Below are 10,685 nucleotides of genomic sequence, written 5' to 3'. Positions count from 1 at the left end.
CACTTCTCCTCTCTTTGGATGCTTGTTTTCATGGAATATTTTTCCATCCTTTTAGCCTATGTGTATCTTTAGATCTATAGCATGCCTCTTGTAGAAAACCTATTAGTTGGTTCTTATTTTTTATCCATTTAGCCCATCTGTGTCTTTTAATTAGTATATTTAATCTATTACATGTAAAGTAATTACTGACAGGAAAAGACTTACTATTGCCATTTCGTTCGTTGTTTTCTGTATATGCTATAACTTTTTTGTTCTTCCTGCTCCCTTATTTTGTGCTTTGCTGGTTTTTGTTGTTGTTGTTAGTGACACATTTTGATTCCCTTCTCATTTCCCTTTGTGTATATTCTATAATTTCTCTGTGGTTACTGATGGAATTACATACAGTGTTTTAAAGTTATAATATATTTTAAACATACTTTAACTTCAGTCACATAAAAACTGCTCCATTTCAGTTCTGCCTCACCCACTTTATGTTTTTAAGAAAGATTACCTATTTTAATATTGCATGTTTATTAACATAGATATATAATTACTTTTTATGCTGCTTTTGTGTTTTAAATTCCATCCCAGATTTAAAAGTGATTTATGCAGTTACATTACAACACTACATAGTTATAAATTTATCTATATTTTTACCTTTGCGAGGGAGTTTTATATTTTTGTCTGATTTTCGTTGCTCTTCATCATCCTTCTGTTTTAACTTGAAGGACTCCCTTCAGCATTTCTTTTTTTTTCCCCAGCCTGTTTGTTTTCTGTTGATACCACAATGATCAGATCTTGACCATGTACGTCCACAGTAGTCACAACCATTCCTTCCATTGCTGCTGTGTGGTCTTCAAATTCTCCCCATGCATATTGAGCTGGCAGTGCATAGCACATGTTTTCTTGGGCTGCAATTCCAGGGGCTTGTACTTTGTGCTCTTGTAGAATTTCCTAACATTCTGTTTCTGAGTCTGATTAATGGTAGTGAGAACAAAGGCAATAGATTTGCAAACAACTCGAGTCTTAAGAGAGTTTGGATGTTGTGCTGCCTGGCAGTTCAGAGACATGCAGCTGGTACAGCTCCACCTTCAGGTCATCCATCGGTTTCAGCAACTCATCTTTCTAGCCTGGAAGTCTCAAGACAATCTTGGCTATGGCTGTACAAGGTTGTTTTTAAAGTACGAAACAGGGCCTGGCCTGGCCTGGCCTGTCAGGGCACGGGTGGCGGCGGCTCCAGCACCATGTCCCTGCCGTACGGGGCGGAGGAGACGCCCCTCGCCGGCAGTTACGGCGCGGCGGATTCCTTCCCAAAGGATTTCGGCTACGGCGTGGAGGAGGAGGAAGAGGAGGCGGCAGCCACGGGCGGCGGGGTTGGGGCGGAGGCCGGAGGAGGCTGTGGCCCGGGGGGCGCTGACAGCTCCAAGCCGAGGATTCTGCTCATGGGCCTCCGGCGCAGCGGCAAGTCCTCCATCCAGAAGGTGGTGTTTCATAAAATGTCACCTAATGAGACCCTCTTTTTGGAAAGTACCAACAAGATTTACAAAGATGACATTTCTAATAGCTCCTTTGTGAATTTCCAAATATGGGATTTTCCTGGGCAAATGGACTTTTTTGACCCAACTTTTGACTATGAGATGATCTTCAGGGGAACAGGAGCGTTGATATATGTCATTGATGCACAGGATGACTACATGGAGGCTTTAACAAGACTTCACATTACTGTTTCTAAAGCCTACAAAGTTAACCCAGACATGAATTTTGAGGTTTTTATTCACAAAGTTGATGGTCTGTCTGATGATCACAAAATAGAAACACAGAGGGACATTCATCAAAGGGCCAATGATGACCTTGCAGATGCTGGGCTAGAAAAACTCCACCTTAGCTTTTATTTGACTAGTATCTATGACCATTCAATATTTGAAGCCTTTAGTAAGGTGGTGCAGAAACTTATCCCACAGCTACCAACCTTGGAAAATCTATTAAATATCTTTATATCAAATTCAGGTATTGAAAAAGCTTTTCTCTTCGATGTTGTCAGCAAAATCTACATTGCAACAGACAGTTCTCCTGTGGATATGCAGTCATATGAACTTTGCTGTGACATGATTGATGTTGTAATTGATGTGTCTTGTATATATGGGTTAAAGGAAGATGGAAGTGGAAGTGCTTATGACAAAGAGTCCATGGCCATCATCAAGCTGAATAACACAACTGTCCTGTATTTAAAGGAGGTGACTAAATTTTTGGCACTGGTTTGCATCCTTAGGGAAGAAAGTTTTGAAAGAAAAGGTTTAATAGACTATAACTTCCATTGTTTCCGAAAAGCTATTCATGAGGTTTTTGAGGTGGGTGTGACTTCTCACAGGAGCTGTAGTCACCAGACCAGTGCCCCCAGCCTGAAAGCGTTGACACACAACGGCACACCACGAAATGCCATCTAGCCTGGACGCCAGCGATCGGGGCTCTGTGCCAGCTTATTCTTCACTCCAGGGTCAGATGCCACGTGCTACAGGACATGGGAGTTGCCGCTTATGGGAACCTGGTACCTGTCCCTCTAGAGACAAGGGGTAGAGTTTCTCATTTGGATGAAAACCCCTTCAGCCAGTGGTGTGCAACTGAAGCTACTATTTCTTTAAAAAAAAAAAAAAAGGCAAAAAAGAATTCCAGAGACCACAGAAGTGTGTGTCTTTCTCCTCTTGGGGGCCCTACTTTAAGTAGTTGGGATGTCTTGGACCTGGAGATAACAGCCCTTAACCTGTCCTTACCAGGGAATGTTGCCATCAAATACCAGTTGAAAATAATAGAAAGAACTGAATTTTTATATGCCTCACTTAGATTTTCATTTGAGTAGTCTCTAAAAATCCTGCCTCGCTTAAGTTCTAACACTGCCTCTCAGATTTCAATTTTGGACCTTGCACACCTCAGACCTTCTAAATGCATTTGCTTGCTAACTCAGAAGACACATGGTCTGACTACAGCAAAAAAGGACATTCCTGTATTGGTTTCTGAAGAAATGAGAAAATTTTGTGCTGCATCAAGTCAAGAGCAAGTCTCCAACAGTGGCTGCTGCGTTCGTTCCCTCTGAAGTGTTGAAGAACAAACTTTGAGACAAGAAAATTTTGCACCTGTGTTTTGGATACCAGATACCTGGGTTCCTTCCCTCACATTTGATAAATGATTCTGATCACTGTTTTTAAAAAAAGGGAATTAAAAAAGTTGTTTTTCCCACAATCTCTTCCTCCTCTTAGGAGAAAAACTCGTGTCATTGAAATATTTAGCTCATTTTTCTTTAAACTTGATACCAGTCCCCACATACCTTTTATTCTAAACTGTTGAGATTCTTTTAAGAATTGCTGTTTTGTTGACCCTAAATGACCCAAAGGCACTGGTGGACTGTCCATTGGGGGTTGAAGAGAGCATATGACACCCTGACATGTGTTGTTAAACATACTTCATCTCCAGTGTTCCGACACCAAGTGTCAGCTGTGGTACTTTCTTCACCTAGGATATTGATTTATAGTTGTCTTTTTTGTTGAAGGTTGATACCCTTTTCATTGACTTAAACTTATACATTACTTTTACTCCACATGCCCAGTTGTTATATATTCCAAAGCCACTGGACCACTTGAGTACATAAGTGCCACTGTTATATGAAATGTGTGTATTCAGGTCTGTAAACCTAACTCTGTGACTTGGAGTGCTTCCTGCAGGTGATTCTGACTGTTGAGTACTTACATGGACCATGGTGATATCCAAAAGAAAAATGCTTTTATATTTATAGATTATTTCATTGAACTATATAAAATGGGTATCAATAAATGTATTTACTCCAAAAAAAAAAAATAAAGTAAAATAAAGTACGAAACAGATGAATGAAGACATTTTCTTTATCCAGACATTAGTTTATGTTAAAAATTATTGCAGAAGAAACTTAAGAGGTCTGACTTCAATAATATTCATCAGATTAATACAATTTGATCAAATCAATAATACTTGGCAAATTAATATAACAAAATACCACTTCCTGTCTATTGGCAAAAATCAGAGTCTTGCAATGATGGTGTTAATGAAGATGTGGTATTTTGGAGACTGTTGTGAGCTGCTGACTGGAGTGTGGATGGGTGTAGGCACTTCGGAGACAGTTTGGCAATATCTAGTAACATTAAAGATGATCATCCTCTACAATCTAGAAATTTTTACTCCTCTTCAAGGCCCTTGCTCCTTGAAGTGTGGTCCTAGGACCAGCAGCATCAACATCATCTGGGAACTTATTACATAAGTAGAATCTCAAGCCTCATCCCAAAGCTACCAAATCAGAGTCTCTATTTTTATGATATTTATGGGAGGATGGTATGCACATGAATATTTGAGAAACTACTGCATGTGGGAAAAGGAGACATATAAAACTAAGTAGTACTATTCATAGTAGCAAAATATTGGAAACAATCAGAAGTTCATGCACAAGGTAACAGATTCACTTTGGTATAATGTGATACATCTGTAAAACTTAAGTTACACATATAAACAGCCAAAAAAGCACAGGTGGTTTAATATACCACTGAAAATAGAGTATAAAACAATACTATATGTTGTTTATAAATTTATAAACATAGTAAAGGAATAACAGACTGAGAAAATTAGCACCAGATTCAGAATAGAGTTTGTCCAGGAAAGGGGGAAAAAAGAATGAGATTTAGAAGGCATATATAGGGAGCATTGTATCTGTGATTTTTTTTTAATTTATTTATTTATTTAATTAAAACATTATGACAATAGTAGAATTTTATAGAGTGGGTGGTGAGTACATTATATTATTTTCTATGTTTTTCCATATACTTTAAACACATTTACAAATTTTTAAAGATTTAATTTAGAAAAAAAGAAGTCTTCTTTCCCACCCTAAATTGTATTATAAAGTTGCTTTTAGATTTCTGAAGTAATCACTATGAGTTGAGTAGTTTGTCAGATTGTTTCCAAATCTTGAATTAAATATTCCACTCTGATGATACTTGTCATTCTAGTACTAAAGTACAAGGAGTACAACTGCTCTAAAGAACAACCGACTGTGGATATAGACCATGTTATTTTTGCTGCTAATGAAATCCTGAAAGTAATTCAAATATTTGTGGAGCAAAATGGGAATTATTTTTGATTCACTTGTTTGGGAAAGAGTATGTGTTTATCTCTCTACTTATACCTGACGAGGAAGATAATGTAGATATAACTGGATACCTTGAGGTTCTTTTCTCAACCACATATTATCAACCAGCTGGAAATCTATTCTTTTTTTTTTTTTGAAATCTATTCTTATTTACTTGGTCACTTATAATGTAAGCAGCATTTAACCCTGTTAGCTCTGAAACAGAGAAATAGAGGAATTATATATATATATATATTGTAAACACAGTAAGTATCAAGCTTTTTCATTTGGAAAACTTCTAGTGATTCTATATGACTCACACCTCCCCTACACTAAGGAAAAAAAATCAAAAGAAGACATGACTATATTGGAATTATTAATTCAGAAGCTACTCAACTGAAGGACATTTATATACATAATTCAGTAGAGAAAACATATAGTGCCATGTAAGAAAAAGTTTGCTTGATTTACAGGAATTGATGATCATCAATATTAAGGACTCACCAAGTGCACTATTACATTAAGGATTCAGTCCTAAAATCTACTGAGAAGGTTTAGAAACAGGCTATGAAGGATTATCATAAGTTCTAAACAAAGTGTCAAGTTCCTCACCTGGAACTCCTCCTCAAAAATGAATGAGAATCAGTTCAGTTCATTCACTCAGTGGTGTTCGACTCTGCGACCCCATGGACTACAGCACACCAGGCTTCCCTGTTCATCACCAACTCCCAGAGTTTACTCAAACTCATGTCCATTGAGTCGGTGATGCCATCCAACCATCTCATCCTCTGTCGTACCCTTCTCCCGCCTTCAATTTTCCCCAGCATCAGGTTCTTTTCCAGTGACTCAATTCTTCACATCAGGTGGCCAAAGTACTGGAGTTTCAGCTTCAGCATCAGTCCTATCCAATGAATATTCAGGACTGATTTCCTTTAGGATTGACTGGTTGGATCTCCTTGCAGTCCAAGGGACTCTCAAGAGTCTTCTCCAACACCACAGTTCAAAAGCATTAATTCTTTGGCACTCAGCTTTCTTTATAGTCCAACTCTCACATCCATACATGACTACTGGAAAAACCATAGCTTTGACTAGGTAAAACTTTGTTGGTCAAGTAATGTCTCTGCTTCTTAATATGCTGTCTATGTTGGTCACAACTTTTCTTCCAAGGAGCAAATGTCTTTTAATTTCATGGCTGTAGTCACCATCTACAGTGATTTTGGAGCCCCCAAAAGTAAAGTCTCTCACTGTTTCCCCATCTATTTGCCATGAAGTGGTGGGACCAGATGCCATGATCTTAGTTTTCTGAATGTTGAGCTTTAAGCCAACTTTTTCACTCTCCTCTTTCACTTTCATCAAGAGGCTCTTTAGTTCTTCACTTTCTGCCATAAGGGTGATGTCATCTGAAAGGTTATTGATATTTCTCCCAGCAATCTTGATTCCAGCTTGTACTTCATCCAGCCCAGCATTTCGCATGATGTACTCTGCATATAAGTTAAATAAGCAGGGTGACAATATACAGCCTTGACGTACTCCTTTCCCAATTTGGAACCAGTCTTTTGTTCCATGTCCAGTTCTAACTGTTGCTTCTTGACCTGCATATAGGTTTCTCAGGAGGCAGGTCAGGTGGTCTGGTATTCCCATCTCTTGAAGAATTTTCCACAGTTTGTTGTGATCCACACAGTCAAAGGCTTTGGCATAGTCAATAAAGCAAAAGTAGATGTTTTTCTGGAATTCTCTTGCTTTTTTGATGATCCAGCAGATGTTGGCAATTTGATCTCTGGTTCCTCTGCCTTTTCTAAAACCAGCTTGAACATCTGGAAGTTCACGGTTCACATACTGTTGAAGCCTGGCTTGGAGAATTTTGAGCATTACTTTACTAGCGTGTGAGATGAGTGCAATTGCAGCAGTAGTTTGAGCATTCTTTGGCATTGCCTTTCTTTGGGATTGGAATGAAAACTGACCTTTTCCAGTCCTGTGGCCACTGCTGAGTTTTCCAATTTGCTGGCATATTGAGTGCAGCACTTTCACAGCATCATCTTTTAGGATTTGAAGTAGCTCAACTGGAATTCCATCACCTCCACTAGCTTTGTTCGTAGTGATGCTTCCTAAGGCCCATTTGACTTCGCACTCCAGAATGTCTGGCTCTAGGTGAGTGATCACACCATCATGGTTATCTGGGTCATGAAGATCTTTTTTGTATAGTTCTTCTGTGTATTCTGTGAATGAGAATAGAACCATGCAAATTCAAATGGTAGAAAGTGAAAGTTGCTTAATCATGTTCGACCTTTTGCAACCCCATGGACTATATAGTCCATGGAATTCTCCTGGTCAGAATATTGGAATTGGAAGCCTTTCCGTTCTCCAGGGGATCTTCCCAACCCAGGATTGAACTCAGGTCTCCTGCATTGCAGGCGGATTCTTTACCAGCTCAAGTGGTAACATATATGCAAAAGCACAGTGGTGAGTACATCAGAATGCTACAGAGAAGTTAATGAACCAGGAGTCTGTGGTAACTTCCCAGAGGAAATGAATTTTAATAGTTGTGAAAGAGAAGTGAAATCACAATGGGAAGGAGAAATAGCCGAAAGAGCCAGCTTCTAAAAAAAGAGAAGCTGGGCCTGGGAAGACTATATTCACTTTATGATACATAGTTTGAAAAGATTATCTCTTTAGATAAAGAATCTAAACTTGGACAGGTTAACTTTCCTAATCCTCTTATCTGTAGAATAGGTAATATACACCACCTATTCATTGTGTGACCAATAATTAATGTAACATGCTTAGCAGAGAAATTATGTTCAAAAATTCCATTAGTCACTAAAATTATGCTTGTTCACCATAGAGAATTCAGACCACATAGAAATACATAAAATGAAAAGTATACTCCACATTCCTGATAACATTGTCTTTAACACTTTTGTGTACATTTCTTCAATCTTTATTCCTTATACATAGTCTAATAGTAACTATCGTTATCAAAGCCATAATACTATTTTGCATCTTTACACTGAACAGAATGTTGTGAAGAAACTTCCATGTCAGTACATACAGGTTTACCTCACTGTTTTTTTTTTCTTTTAGATAAGAAGTAGGTTTATTAATATAGAATACTTGTGAATGATAGAAGCAGGCAGGTAAGAGAGCTCCTCCCCAAAAACTAAGTGAGCTACATTTTTATAACAAAAGGAAAAGTGGGGAGGGAGAGAAAACCATCTTCTTCTGCTTCCTTTGTAAAAGTATTGCAGGAAAATTGGTCCCAAGGGGATGGTCATGTCCCAGGTCTCTGACAAGTTCCTGGGATGGGCCCCCAAGTGAGAATCCTTGGCTTTACACAGGAAAGAATTCAAGAGCAAGCCATAGAAAACAAAGCAGAGATACACATTCCATGGGCAGCATGTGGGCCATCTTAGAAGGCAAGGGCAGCTTACTTCACTGTTTTTAAAGGCCATATGAAGTGAAGTCATTCAGTCGTGTCCGACTCTTTGCGACCGCATGGACTGTAGCCTACCAGGATCCTCAGTCCATGGGATTTTCCAGGCAAGAATACTGGAGTAGCCATTTCCTTCTCCAGGGGATCTTCCCAACCCAGGGATTGAACCCAGGTCTCCCGCATTGTAGGCAGATGCTTTACCATCTGAGCTACCAGGGAAGCAAAGGTCATATAGTGTTCCATTGTGTGTCCATTCCTTAATTTACCTAACAGTCTTTTACTAGGACATTGTAGAACATACATCTTTGCACCGTGGGAGTACTTTGTAAGAAATGGAAATGCCGAGTTGAAAGTATGAGAAGTTTTCTTTTTAATAGAGTTTGCTAAATTGTTCTTTGAAATGTCTTATTGATTTATCCTTCCCCACTTTCCTTCCCACAGCATAGGTCCAGAAAATAGAAAACAACCTATTCACATTTCAAAGGATAGTAGATGATGTATTTGTTATTGAAAATGCACATTGATAAGAGCCATGAAGACTGGGAGGTGGATCAGCAGCATTTCCATGAGTCCCTTCCAGTGAACTCCTGGACCAGTCCAGTATGGACATTGCTTCAGGTCTTATGTGTTTTTTTTTCATTAAAACAAAAGATCCTTATACATATGTATGTAATATAAATGCATAAGCATGAATTATCAGATACATTATTGGTACTATTATTTTGAACAAACTGATAACTGTTAGATCAATTAACAAAAAGAAAAATAATTATTTTACTTTCAAAAACAAAGAAACCAAAGACTTCCCTGATGGTCTAGTAGCTAAAATTCCATGATCCCTATACAGGTGGCCTGGGTTCCATCCCTGGTCAGGGAACTAGGCCCCACATGCTTCAACTAAGACCCAGAGCAGACAAATAGATAAATGAATAATATTAAAACATACACACAAAGAAACGACCCAGAGACCCAGAGAGACAGGATTCCGAACTATTCTGAAGATGCCATCTGCCCTGTATACTAGTTTTTGTGCTTGACCACAGAAGCTAAATCTCATCAAAATGAAAAGGAAAAAAATAAAATCAATTATTGGCAGAAGGTACCACCTTAGGCAGCTCCCTGGTGGGGGCAGAAGTGAACAGAGGTGACTTTAAGAAACAACTCCAGTTTTCTAACTGACTAAGCAGCTTCTAACAAGCCCAACCTGAGACAGAAATGAGTAAAGGCTGTCAAAAGGTGAGGAAATGAAATTCTGTCTGGGAGGAGAGAACTATCCCCAAGTGACTGAGGCACCTTCTGGCCTCATGGTCTTCTTTGTCTAGCTTAGATCCCAGGGCCTATCAGTCAGTCACTTTTTTTTTTTGAACGTTTTAATTTATTTATTTGACTGTGCTGAGTCTTAGTTGACAGCATGTGGGATCTAGTTCCCTGGACAGGGTCAAACGCTGGTCCCCTACACTGGGAACTTGGAGTCTTAGCCGCTGGACCACCATGGAAGTCCCCAGTCAGTCACTCAAAGATACGTACCTCTTCTGCACCCCCTTCCTCCAGGTGCTTGCAAAGTCAACCTGAACACCGGCAGGGCGGAGTGCTGCTACAGACAGCTGCACTGTGAGTCCCGACCTGCGTTCTCAGTGACACTGCCCAGGAATCCACACAGTTCCTCTTGAGTGTTGGGCACCTGTTCCCACCTAAGCTGTTCTCCACTGTCACCTGATCTAGCTTCTCTCTGAAGGAGGGATCCCTCCTCATGCTTCACAGAGAATTCGAAGCCATCCAAGAGGACGTTGGTCGTTCTCTTCTGCACTCCAAGTTCAGTGCTTCACACATGCTGTGTGATACCACTAGTTATCCACTCCCCTGCTTTATGGAGTCTCCTGGAAACGTCCCACGTGCTGTAGCATCTCCTTGCTTGAGAGGGTGGGGAAACAGATGCAAATGCTCTCCATCTTCTTGCCACCACTCCAGCTCTCTACTCCCTGTAATAGCCATGCTTCTCTGAATGTTCACTTCACTTGATCACTCCCCTCCCCCACCCAGTCTCGCCTCACTCTTCAACCCATTCTGATTTGCCTCCCACCCACCATTCCACTGAAACTGACCTTGCAAAGGTCTTACTACCAATTAGGCTTC

At 39.7% G+C, this 10,685-nt stretch overlaps 1 pseudogene; it reads left to right on the top strand.

Annotated features, from left to right (window-relative positions):
* Positions 1 to 628: 628 nt before the first annotated feature.
* LOC110126684 (ras-related GTP-binding protein C pseudogene) lies at positions 629 to 3,801 on the top strand (annotated as a pseudogene).
* Positions 3,802 to 10,685: the final 6,884 nt, after the last annotated feature.

The sequence above is a fragment of the Odocoileus virginianus genome, unplaced genomic scaffold (assembly GCF_023699985.2).
Source record: "Odocoileus virginianus isolate 20LAN1187 ecotype Illinois unplaced genomic scaffold, Ovbor_1.2 Unplaced_Contig_29, whole genome shotgun sequence".
Classification (NCBI taxonomy): Eukaryota; Metazoa; Chordata; class Mammalia; order Artiodactyla; family Cervidae; genus Odocoileus; species Odocoileus virginianus.
Note: the sequence above shows the minus strand (reverse complement) of the source record. Positions and strands in the feature narration are given on the sequence as shown.